Here is a 12738-nt window from a genome sequence, read left to right as displayed (position 1 = left end):
GCTGAAGTTTGTCAGGATCACTCACGCTTTCCCTCCGTGCAGTCGAGCGATCCCTCTTGCGGCGAAAATTTCGTGGTATAGCAGCAGATGTGTGTCGCCCTCGATGACCGCTTCTGCGTCTGTGGGTGTTATCATGCCGACAGTAATGATAATGCTGGAGCGAGGCGGGATGCTGACTTGATCGTTGAGCACATCAAGGCATGGTGACTACAAGCGCTCTCTGGCGGTATCTTGTAACCTTCTGATAGTGTTATCGACTTCAACTTCAGGTCGATGACTGCGCGGTGTTGGTTCAAGAAGGCCATGCAAAGAATGACCTCTCGAGAACACTATTGGAAAACAACGAAAGCGGTAGGATAGGTCCGGTTATTGACGGCAATTCTTGCGGTGCAGATTTCATTCAACGTTATTAGGTGTCCTCCAGCGGTCCGAATTTGTGGGCCTTCTCATGCAGTCCTAAGTTTCTTCAAATGGGCGGCGATGAGTCCACTCAAGACGGAGGGGTCAGCTCCTGTGTCTACTAAAGCGGTGACTATACACGTGACCGTCGAAAAGCACGTCGAGGTCGGTTGTTTCTTGTTTTGTGTTGAAGTTTGGTCTTGACGTCGGAACACGGCTGCGTCGTGTTGACTGGTGGCATGAACGTCGCGTCGTCAGGTCTTCTTTTGTGGGCATATTCTTTGCTTTCAGCCATCGTCGGGATGTTGGCGTCTGGTTGATATGTCGTCGAGATATGCTTTTCGGCGTCTTTGTAGGTGGCGGAGGATTTTCTTCAGTTCAACGAACAGCAGCCGCACCTCAATGCTGTGTTTAGTTTTTCCGATATGATGTTGCCGACCGGCCCCGGGATCGGCCACTGTAAGGTTGGTGTCGCGGCGACACGTATACGCATGGTGACGGCGAAAGGGACGGTCCATAGAGTTTCATATTACTATAACTAGAGGGCAATGTGGTGCTGCGATCGTTCAACTATCATGGGAATGATGGGAAGTACAGGCTACGGATTGGTATTCTGTTGACTGGCGAACTAGTCTACAGGTATTTTTTTGTCAGTTTTGGTTTCGCTAGTTTTGCTCCAAGCGCAGTTGCTACAATCCGCAGTGGGGCAGTGCGGCGCAAAACTCTCAAGCTCTCTGCATTTGTTTGGTCGCTCCAAGTAGCGATAGGGTTCTTTATTCTATGGCGATAGCGTGCTGAGCTAGCGGCTGGAACGATGCTTGTGTCGCGGCGTGTTGACGAAGCCCTGACGAGAAAGCGACGGCATCGTAAAAGGTGTTCATTGAAATGGTTGTTTCAGGACATTTGGGAACACAAACTTGCTTGTGGTAGGAAAGGTTGCTGCTTCCTGGCTGTAGTCTGCTGTCGCAAAAAGGTAAGCGCAAAGCCACGACATAACAGTTGCTGGCGCGCACTTCAGAAGAAGCGGTACGTCAACATAAAATATAGTGAAGCATGCTCGTAAGAGGCCACAAGCGTCCAAGGTAGCACTGCAGCGGATGTGTTTAAAAGTACTCGAAGACGTTCAACAATCGTGACAGCCGATGCAGCCTTTCGAAAGAGCGAGAGAGTTCGCAAGTGCGTCTGCGAGAAAAGTTCACTTTCCCCGCGTTCGCAGCGAGCAGGCGTCGTAGCAGACGACACTTGTAACATTTCTCTCAAAGGCGCAACACTTTTCTCATAATACGAAATTTTTATTCCCACAAATATTTGATGAGTATTTTTTATATAAGCACATGCACGATTGTTATTGCTGTTGTGAAAGTAAATAAATAATTATTCAATGGCGCTAAACCAGGCAGAACGATGCATACCCTGGTGGTAAACCGTGCTTCAATCTCAAAGTCATACAAACTTTATTCAATGTATTATGCATTATATAAAACACAACATAAATAAAATAAATTTTTGCACGAAAATGTTTTAATACACCTTCGTTTACTGCGCCGCATGCAAACGCCACCAGTTTCAAGACAGAAGTCAATCCGAAGCCTGTACTTCCCATCATTCCCATGTAGGTTGAGGCGACGTTCTGGAGAACCCCCGTAGACACTAGCGCCACTTTTCCCTCTAGAATTTTTATTTAGAAACTCTATGGGACGGTCGTCTAGGGCTCCACTGAGTGGCGGCGAGGTAGTCGACGATATCACGTGGCAGCTCGCCTTGCTGGGGGCATGTTGCATTGACGGCGAACCCTCGCAGTCCCAAGTCCCGGTATGCGCATCGGCGGTAGACATGTCCGGATTCCGCACAGGGATAGCAGAGCGGGAGGTGGTTGGGTGCGCGCCAAATGTCGACTACCGAAGCGCCCCCTGTCGGAGCCCTGCTCCGACAGCCGATGCAGCCTTTCGAAAGAGCGAGAGAGTTCGCAAGTGTGCCTGCTCGCGGGGAAAGTGAACTTTTCTCGCAGACGCAATTGCGAACTCTCTCGCTCTTTCGAAAGGCTGCATCTGCTGTCGGAGCCCGTTAGTGTCACGATGCAGTTCTTCGCTTCACCACTCCTAGATGGCGGCGCCATCCCTGTAACCAAAACATATTTTACTCGTTGGCGCGGAGCATACCATCCGCTACGTCCGTAACGGAAGTGCATCGCGGACCCCGGCATAAACCACTTTCGTGTTAAAATACCGGCGGAACCCATCTCACGATTACTGCAGACACAGCGTATTGCCACCCTCGAAACGAGTTATGTACGAGGCGTGCACTGCAGCGTGCTTCTTCTCTTGCGCTTCCCTAAGAATACTTGGTGCCATCTAACGCCCTCGCCGCGAAGCCTGCGCGTGTCCTCCGAAATGTATGGCGCGCAGTTGCGTGTGAAGGCTGAGAAACGTCTCATGCGGCAACCGAGCTCCACTTTCGCGATTCTTTCTAGACACGCTGCGTCATCATGTAGCACTCCGAGAAGTCCGTGCTTGGCATCCTAGACGAGAAGCTTGACGCGCCGGCGCCAGCGAAGGCTGAGAATTGTTCGCTCGCTTGCCGCAAACTCTGTGGCACATACTCAGTGACGCAAGTTGGCGATAGGTTCAATGAAGAGCGGATTTTTAGTGCACCCTGCTAATGCGCCGATTGCTGTCCTTTAGAAACCCGCGTAATGTGATTTCGATTTCGCTTAGCATCAGAGATATTTAACAGATCCCTTTCGTCATTCTAGAAAGGCACATTCTTAGTTACCCAAATGGTCTTTAAAGAGGTTCATTGAAGACTAGCACAAACCGAGTGGCACATACACAGTGCTGTAAGTCGGCATCAAAGATTTTCTTCGAACACCGGTACCTACCCAGTCCTGCATCTACCGTGACCCATGTCGGCCTGAAAGAGGAACTTTGAAGAGCGGCACGTATGCGCACATTGTCACATACTAAGTGTTCCAGTTAGTACGATGGTTGGTTTCCAACCGTATTTCCCTCAGCACACCACCTAGATGTGCTACCCATTTGACCACGGATTACCCATTGACCACATATACATGGTGCTCATTTTCAAGTTTACAGAATTTCTAGAAATCGCCTGTGGCAGGTAGCACAATTGTTATTGTGGAGCTGGATTATTCAAAGAGGCGGACGTTAGCAGCGCGAGAAATGCAAACACATATTCAACTAATTACCAAAGATTCACTAATTAACTTTTTAGTTAATAACTTTCTGACACGCACTGCAATTTACCAGTTTTAGCCGGTGAGCTTGTCAGGCGTTTCCACTTAGAATGAACTTCCAGAATGACACCAGTTTGGAGATATGCGGCATCAAACTCGCCGTAAAAATGCACTGTTGATCCACTTTTTTACCGAAATGATGTTTTATAGCACAAAAGTAACTGGAACGTCCATGTATTTCGTCCTACATTCTGGGAAATAATATCTCGAAACGGGTTTCATCCTGGAAATTATTTCAAGTAGATGTGTCTTGCAAACTCACCGGCTACAATTCGTAAATTGCAACATGTGTCGTAAACTAATTAACTAAGATGTTCATTAGGTAATTTATGTTATTTAGTTGAATATGTGCTTGAATTTCTAGTGCTACTAATGTCCGCCTCGTCGAATAACCCAGCTCAACGATAAGAATTATGCTACCTGCCATTAGCAATTTTAAATAATTTCGTAAAGCTTAGTTTTGTACATTAGGTATATTTTTAATACAAAAGCAACAGAAAGTGCTTTTATTGGAATAAAAAAAAGAATTTCAAAACAAGCCATAGGACCACTAGGATTTGACAGTTTCACCTACAAACCCCAAGCCCATTAGATTACATATAGGCCGCGCACGTGCATGATGAATTGTGAATAATTGGCCATGTCAATAAAGAGTCGCATTTTCAGTGTAGATACGCTATCACGGCGCAACTTAATCTTACGCCTCTATCAGAAAGAAAATGGTGTTGCCCTCATTCAGTAGTATGCCTGGAAGCGACAACACTGATTTTCATTCTGTGATTGGTATTGTAAATTCAAAAAAAGTCCTAAAAGAACCAACGACCCGCGACGCTGTGTACGGGACGTTATTGAAGATTTTGATGGCCGTTTCTTGTTCTGAGCTCAAAGCAAATGCAACATTTTCTTAGTTCAGCAATTCGCTTCAGTTAAAATGATGATTGACAGTGATGATGATTTATATACATCCCCTTTGACACGGGGCGCGGACAACTCGTCACATAGTCTGCTTGAGTTAATCTGGTATGCAATAATGCTTTCCCTTGTAGCATTCTTGTATAAATCTCTTTATTCTTCTCTATCTACGTAACTTATGCGGCTGCCGATGCCTGTAATGGATCCGGTCTTCGCTGCTTTTTTTCCACCAATACTCTAACCGTCTTTTGCTTATCGTAACTGCCGACTGGTTGATAGTTCCACCTAATTTAGATCCAAGCGCTTCTTGATGTTGGACGGTACGTACTAGTCCCCTCGGTGAATCCCTTCGCATTCCATAAGGATGGGCTGAGTCGTCTATGGAGTTTTGCTGCAGCATACGCATGCCTCATCTAGTTCCGAATATTTGATCCCGCGTGTTTTTGCTCTAAGGCAACCATCTCGAGCCTCAAATAGCTAGGTACTGCGCTTTGTGTTACCCTACAGATGTTCCCTTCTTAATTCGTTTTTCTCGTTCTTGTAAATCTCCATGGTCTTTTTTGGTTTCATTCTTTGGATCTAATTCCCTGTCTTTGTTTCTTTCACTTTATTTCTGATCACTCTTCGTCCATTTTGTGTCCATGCTTTTCAAGTACAGATACTTGTGCACTTTAGCCGCCCATTTATTTTGATCAATGTTCCAGAGTCATTCTTAAAACTAATTTTCATCTGCGCTACTCTCACTTCAAACGAGGCCCAAGCCATGTCCCTTGCACTGCCTCATTTGTAGTTTTGCCAAGAGCTCCTAAAGCCAACCGGCTTACCCATCATTGGTTAACTCCCAACTCCGACATTATATCTGATATCATCTGGCACAGAATGGCTTCCAACTCCGACATTATATCTGATATCTGGCACAGAATGGCATTTGCAAACGTCAGCGCTGGCACGAAGACTCCTTTTAAGGTTACACACACCACCTCATGTTTATTATGGCCCCAAAGTGCCCTCTGTTTCATTATTGCTGCATTTCGGTTCCCATTTACTTTCAGATTATCTTGGTGGCTGCTTGAGTACGTGTAAGTCTTTGCTTCGTTTATTTATATGCCGAGGTACTTATCTTGCCTGACTATGGGTATGACTTGTTGGATTTACACCACGTAATTACTCGTCTCTTCATAAAGATCATAATACCTGATTTCTCTGTGTTAAACTTAAGGCCTAGATTTGTCGCTGCGTTGCCACACATATTGGCCTGTGTCGGTAAATTTCTTGTATTGCCCGCTAGGAGCACAAGTCGTCCGCATACATCTGTGCGGGGACCTTCTATTGCCGCATTTTCCATTACGCGGGCATAAAAAATCAAATGCTAATTGACTGTATTTCATTTGTCTTTCTAAACTATTGACATAAAGCGTGAACAACAATGGAGACAGAGGGCATCCTTGCTCAGGTAGAATCAGGTAGGTCTTTGGGGAATTTCTACCCCTTCTTCACAATTTCAACCTTCCCATACAATGTTTACAGATTTGTCTCTATATATCTCCGTAAGTAGTTCCACGAAATCATCGTCTATGCCTTCGTGCTTGACAATATCCCATAACAACTTTATGTCTACGTTGTCGTAGGCTCCCTTAATATCTATAAATGATACCCATGTGTAGTCTGAGCTACTGAAATCTGTATGTACCCAGAACAAGAAATATTATCTTGTTAGCGTCTAGCTTATCTGAACCTGTTCTGTAGCGGGTACCGGCCGCTGCAGAAAATGGGTGTATAAATGGGTGTATATGGGTGTCTATGGGTGTATATGGAAAATGGGTGTATATGCGCCTCAGAACCTTCTAACTATTATTTTTAGTAGACTAGGGAAAGTGGAAGCGCACGAATTGCCTGTTATCGGTGCGATAATATTGCCACGAGACAGTGAAGGGGCTGCTACTGCCGGTCGGACGAAGACGACGGCGACGAAGTGGCCAGAGGCGCGCGACAGCCTTGCATCCGTCGCTGCTGCTTGTCCAAACCTTGTATATAGCCATACTCACTCCCTAAATAAACGTTAGCCCCGTAACATCTTTGGTGGAAGGTGCGGGGTAAACCTGTCAACGTGCCGGCTCCGTCAACCAAGCACGGAACTTCGAAGCGGTCGCCGTCTTGGTTGCTCCGCGATGACCAGTGAAGTGTCGACGGTGCAGCAGCCACCGGCTCCTGTGATTCTTTTGCAGCCACAAGACCCGGGAACCTTTTCTGGCACAGATGGCTTGGATGTCGAAGACTGGATCGACATGTACGAACGCGTCAGCAACCGCAACAGGTGGGACCCCACGGTTATGTTAGCCAACGCGATATTCTATCTGAAAGGGACGTCACGCGTGTGGTACCGGACGCATGAAGATCTTACAAGTTGGGACGCTTGCAAGGCGAAGCTGCGTGAGTTGTTCGGCAGATCATTTGACCGACAGCAGGCCGCTAAAAAGGAGTTGGGATCTCGTATCCAGACGACCACTGAATCGTACATTTCGTACATACAGGACGTCCTGGGTTTTTTCGAAAAGTTGCACACAAATGGCCGAAGATGACAAGATATCGCATATTTTGAAAGGAATAGCCGACGACGCGTTTAATCTACTGGTGTGTAAGGACTGTACGACGGTCGACGCCATAGTTAAGGAATGCCAGCGCTTTGAACAAGCGAAAAGTCGCCGCATCACCCGCCAGTTCCTTCGGCTACCTAACACTGCCGCCACATCATCATGCGAAGACCCACCGACGCCTGTACCGGCTACAGCGTCAGAAGATGTAACGCGTATTGTCCGCCGCGAACTTGAAGCTCTAGCTCCTACGGCCGTTCTTCCAGACGTTCAGTCAGCCAACCTGCCCACCGTGTCACTCATAAAAGCAGTCGTCCGCTAGGAGTTCGCCAACATGGGATTATCATCGGCCGTCTGTTCCATTCGTACATCCGAACGTACCCCTGCAAATGTCACCCAGAACCACGTATACCCTTCGCGCTACAGAAACCCGGCTGACTGGAGGACGGCAGACGACCGACCCATATGTTTCAACTGCTCTCGCGTTGGACACATTGCCCGTCCTTGCCGCAGTAGCTGGTCGTCGCCTTCAAACTGGAGCACTGGATCTTGGCGTCGTCCTGGAGGCAACATTCGACGGTTTTCCCCTCGCTCTGATCCACATGCTTCCGATGCTTCCGATGCCGCCGCTCCACACTCCAGGTTTAGCCGCTCACCGTCCCCACAAGGCCGTCGATCTCGATCGCCGGGACCATACCGGTCATCGTCCCCTGCACGGCCTGGCACCTACGCTCCGGAAAACTAAGCCATGCAGCTCCCGGAGGTGACGCTGCATCAGTGACCCGATATACAAATCCTCTGTTGACTGTACCTACGCGCCGAAACCTTCCGGACATTCAAGTGGACGACGTCACCGTTATGGCCGTCATAGACACCGGAGCGCAGATTTCAATAATGAGCGCTGCTCTCCGTACTCAGCTCCGCAAAGTGATTACGCCCGCAATTCAGAGCACAGTACGGGTCGCTGATGGCAGCTCGTCTGCCGTTCTTGGTATGTGCACCGCCCGAGTGTGCATTGCTGGCCATCAGACCATTGGTTTGTTTGCCGTGCTTGCGCAGTGTCCCCACGACGTGATCCTTGGCCTAGACTTTCTCTCGACGCACTCAGCCCTTATCGACTGCTCCACAGGTGTACTTCAACTGGAGCTCCCTTTCGACGCCCACGTACTATCGGACACTCCCAGCCGCTTATGTTCTGTCGAGTTTCTCCACCTGTCACCGCAAGCCTCCACGTACGTCCTATTAGGTCCCTCTCCTCCTGTGTGCGATGGTGAATACGTTGTTTCCCCGATTCTCGACGTGGTCCTGATGCACTCTGTCGTTCTCCCGCACACTGTGGTTACCGTACGCGACAACAAAACCTGCCTGCCGCTTTTGAACTTTGGTCTTTCTACCCACGTGCTCCCTGCTGGCATCGCGCTTGCCACCATGTCGTCGTTGCAAGAATGCGCGATTTCTGTGTTAGCCAGTCGACGGCCCTCGAACTGTTTCCGGCTCTCTCACAGCAACCTCGTCGCTATGTGCCAATTTCGAGAAAATTATATCAGCCGACCTTTCGCATACGCAAGCAGAATATCTTCGCCGGGTCTTGCTGTCGTATTCCGATATCTTTGATCTCGAAAATCACCCTTTAGGCCAGACAACAGTCGTTCAGCACTCCACCCACACCGGTGATGCTCAACCGGTTCACCGGCGCCCTTATCGCGTTTCCGCTGCGGAACGCGCCATAATCCAAAAGGAAGTCGATAAAATGCTGGCCAAGAACATCATCGAACCGTCCTCGAGTCCTTGGGCCGCTCCTGTTGTGCTGGTCAAGAAAAAGGACAACACCTGGCGATTTTGTGTTGACTATCGACATCTCAACAAGATCACGAAAAAGGACGTCTATCCCTTGCCCCGTATCGGCGACGCACTCGACTGTCTTCACGGCGCCCAATATTTCTCATCTATTCACCTTCGCTCAGGTTATTGGCAGATTGCTGTTGACCCACCGGACCGCGAAAAAAACGCATTCGTAACTCCCGATGGCCTCTATCACTTTTAAGTGATGCCTTTCGGCCTTTGCAATGCGCCGGCCACATTCGAGCGCATGATGGATTCGCTTCTTCGTGGCTTGAAATGGTCAACCTGCTTTTGCTACCTTGACGATGTCATTGTTTTTTCGCCAACATTTGACAGCCATCTTCAGCGCCTCTCCACTATTCTCGAGGTATTCCGCAATGCCGGTCTCCAACTCAACGCCTCAAAATGCCGTTTCGGACGCCGTGAAATAACCGTACTTGGCCATCTCGTCAACGCGACAGGTGTCCAGCCCGATCCTGAAAAAGTTCGCGCCGTGAAGCATTTTCCTGTACCTTGTTCGGCCAAAGACGTACGCAGTTTTATAGGATTGTGCTCCTATTTCCGACGTTTTATTCGTAATTTCACCGACATTGCGCGTCCCCTTACTGCGCTCCTCAAAAAAGACGTTGCTTTTACATGGGGCTCACCCCAAGCTGCTGCCTTTTCGGCGCTTATAGATGCCCTGACGACTTCCCCTATTTTAGCGCATTTTGATCCGACTGCACCGACGGAACTTCGCACAGATGCCAGCGGCCATGGAATCGGTGCCGTCCTCGTTTAGCGTCAGAGCGGCCACGACTGTGTTATTGCGTACGTTAGCCGCCTCCTGTCCGCACCGGAGAAGAATTACTCCATCACGGAACGAGAGTGTCTTGCTCTTGTCTGGGCTGTCGCCAAATTTCGTCCCTACCTGTTTGGCCGCACCTTTACCGTTCATGATGATGATGATTTATTGGCATCCCCTTTGAAACGGGGCGGCGACAAATAGTCACCTAGCCTGCTTGATTTAATCAGGTATACTATACATGTTCTTTATCTTGCATTTTTGTATACCTATCATTATTTTTCTTTTTCAAAAATTTCACCTTGTACCGCTGCATATGATTTTAAGAGATCAGGTCGCATCCATCTTTTCCCTACTTTTTTTCCACCAGTACTCTAATCGTCTCTTGCTGATCTCTACGGCTGATCTGTTTATGTTTCCTTCCACTTTAAACCCAAGCGCTTCTGGGAGTTGCACGTTACCTACGGTTCTCGCTGGGTGGATCCCGTCGCATTCCATTAGGATGTGCTGAGTGGTCTCTGGATCTTTACTGCAGCATACACATGTCTCATCTAATTCCGAATATTTGTTCCGATATGTTTTCGTCCTTAGGCAACCGGCTCGAGCCTCAAATAGCAAGGCACTGCCCTTTGTGTTATCGTACAGATTTTCCCTTCTAATTTCTTTCTTCTCATTCTTGTAAATCTCCATTGTCCTTTTCGTTTCCATTCTTTGCATCCAATTCACGGTCTCTATTTCTCTCACTTTCTTTCTGATGACCCCTGGTTGTCTATTTACAGTTTCGATTATCCTGTACTTGGTTGCCAACTTCCTTGACCTCTTCCTCCATTCTGTGTCCACGCTTTTCATGTAGAGATACTTGTGCACTTTAGCCGCCCATTTATTTTCATCCATGTTCCTGAGCCTTTCTTCAAAACTAATTTTGCTTTGTGCTTCTCTGACTTCAAAAGAGGCCCAACCCATGTCTCCATGCACTGCCTCATTTGTCGTATTACCGTGTGCTCCCAAAGCCAACCGGCCTACTGATCTTGGTTAACTTCCAAACCCGCCAATATATCCGATTTTAAGCATATAATGGCATTTGCGAATGTTAGCGCTGGCACCATTACTCCTTTCCAGATTCCACGCACCACCTCATACTTATTGTGGCCCCACAGTGCTCTGTGTTTCATTAATGCTGCATTCCGCTTCCCCTTTATTTTCAGATTATCTTGGTGGTTGCTTGAGTAATTCTTTCCTTCGTTTATGTGTACGCCGAGGTACTTATATTGCTTCACTATGGGTATTACTTGCTGTTGAATTGACACCACGAAGTTACTCGTGTGCTCATTAAAGATCATAATCCCTGATTTCTCTGTGCTAAACTTAAGGCCTAGATTTGTCGCTGCGTTCCCACAGATATTCGCAAGTATCTGTAAATCTTTTTTATTGTCCGCTAGTAGCACAATGTCGTCTGCGTACATCAGTCCAGGGATCTTCTGTTGCACCATTTGTCCATTACGCATGTAGGATAAATCAAAACCTAATTCGCTGTTTTCCAGTCGTCTTTCTATGCCCTTGACGTAAAGCGTGAACAACAATGGTGACAGAGGGCATCCTTGCTTCAATCCTTAGTGAATTCCCACCATTTCATTTCCTTTTCGGCCTTCCCATGCCACTTGTACTTGGTTGTCTCGATATATCTCCCTCAGCAGCTCCACGAAATCGTCATCTATGCCTTCGTATTGAAGAATATCCCACAACAATTCCATGTCTACGTTGTCATAAGCTCCTTTAATATCTAGAAATGCTATGCATAAAGGTCTTTTCTGAGCAACTGAAATCTCTATGCACTGAGTTAGTACAAACATATTGTCTTCTAAGCGTCTGCCTGGCCTGAACCCATTCTGTAGTTCCCCCAATACACCGTTTTCCTCCACCCACTTCGACAGTTCTAATTTTATGGCTTGCATTGCCATTCTATATATCACCGACGTTACTGTAACTGGCCTGTACGAGCCTCGTCTTATCCTTATCTCCTTTGCCTTTGTAGATAAGATTCATCTTGCTTTCACGCCATCCAACGGGAATATTCTTTGTTCTAATCACTTGCTCTATGGCATTAGTCAGCAGTGCCTTGCTTTTGGACCGAGGTTTTGATTAGCTGTATTGGGATTTCATCGGGTCCTGCTGCCGTGTTGTTAGGGACATTTTCTGCTGCCTTTTTCCAATAAAAGCTTTCTATGCTGAATTTTGATCTCTCAGGCCTCTCTGTTGTTGCTGGATCTGTTGTCTGAACTACGCTTTTTCTCGTACCGAAGTTATGCCTGATAACGTCTGTGATGTACCGCAGCGCATCATCGCCTTCATAGATGTTACCGTCTTCATCCCTTATAGCCGTTTGCGAGTTTCTAGTTGGAGCTCCGAGTGCTTTTATATGGTTCCAGAATCTTTTGGGGCGCCTTAACTCCGTCGTAACCGTCATCATCATCACCGTCGTAACTGATCATCACGCCCTCTGTGGCTTTCTTCGCTCAAAGAACCTACAGGACGCCTTGGTCGTTGGCTCTGCGCCTCCAAGAATACTGGTTTTCAGTGGTGCACAAGTCCGGTCAGCTTCATCAAGATGTGACGTCTCCGAGCAAGACACCGACGCCTCCGTCTTGTCTATCTCGGACCTCGTATTATACGGGACGAAACAACGCCGCGACTCGGCTTTACGGTCTATCATCGACAGTCTCAACTCCGCCACACCCGAACCTTCCCTCCACTTGTCTTCCTTCACGACGGCACCTTATACCGCCATATATGCATCCTGAGGGCCCTGAACGCCTCCTTGTCGTGCCTGCCCATCTGCAGTCAGATTTCCTTCGCCACTTCACGCTGAGCCCACTGCTGGTCACCGTGCTGTCACCCGCACTTATTTCGCGCAGGCGCCGTTTCTTCTGGCCTGGTCTCTATCGCTCCGTCCAACGATA

This window comes from Dermacentor silvarum, chromosome 1 (assembly GCF_013339745.2).
Source record: "Dermacentor silvarum isolate Dsil-2018 chromosome 1, BIME_Dsil_1.4, whole genome shotgun sequence".
In the NCBI taxonomy this organism is placed as follows: Eukaryota; Metazoa; Arthropoda; class Arachnida; order Ixodida; family Ixodidae; genus Dermacentor; species Dermacentor silvarum.
This window is presented reverse-complemented; position numbering follows the sequence as displayed.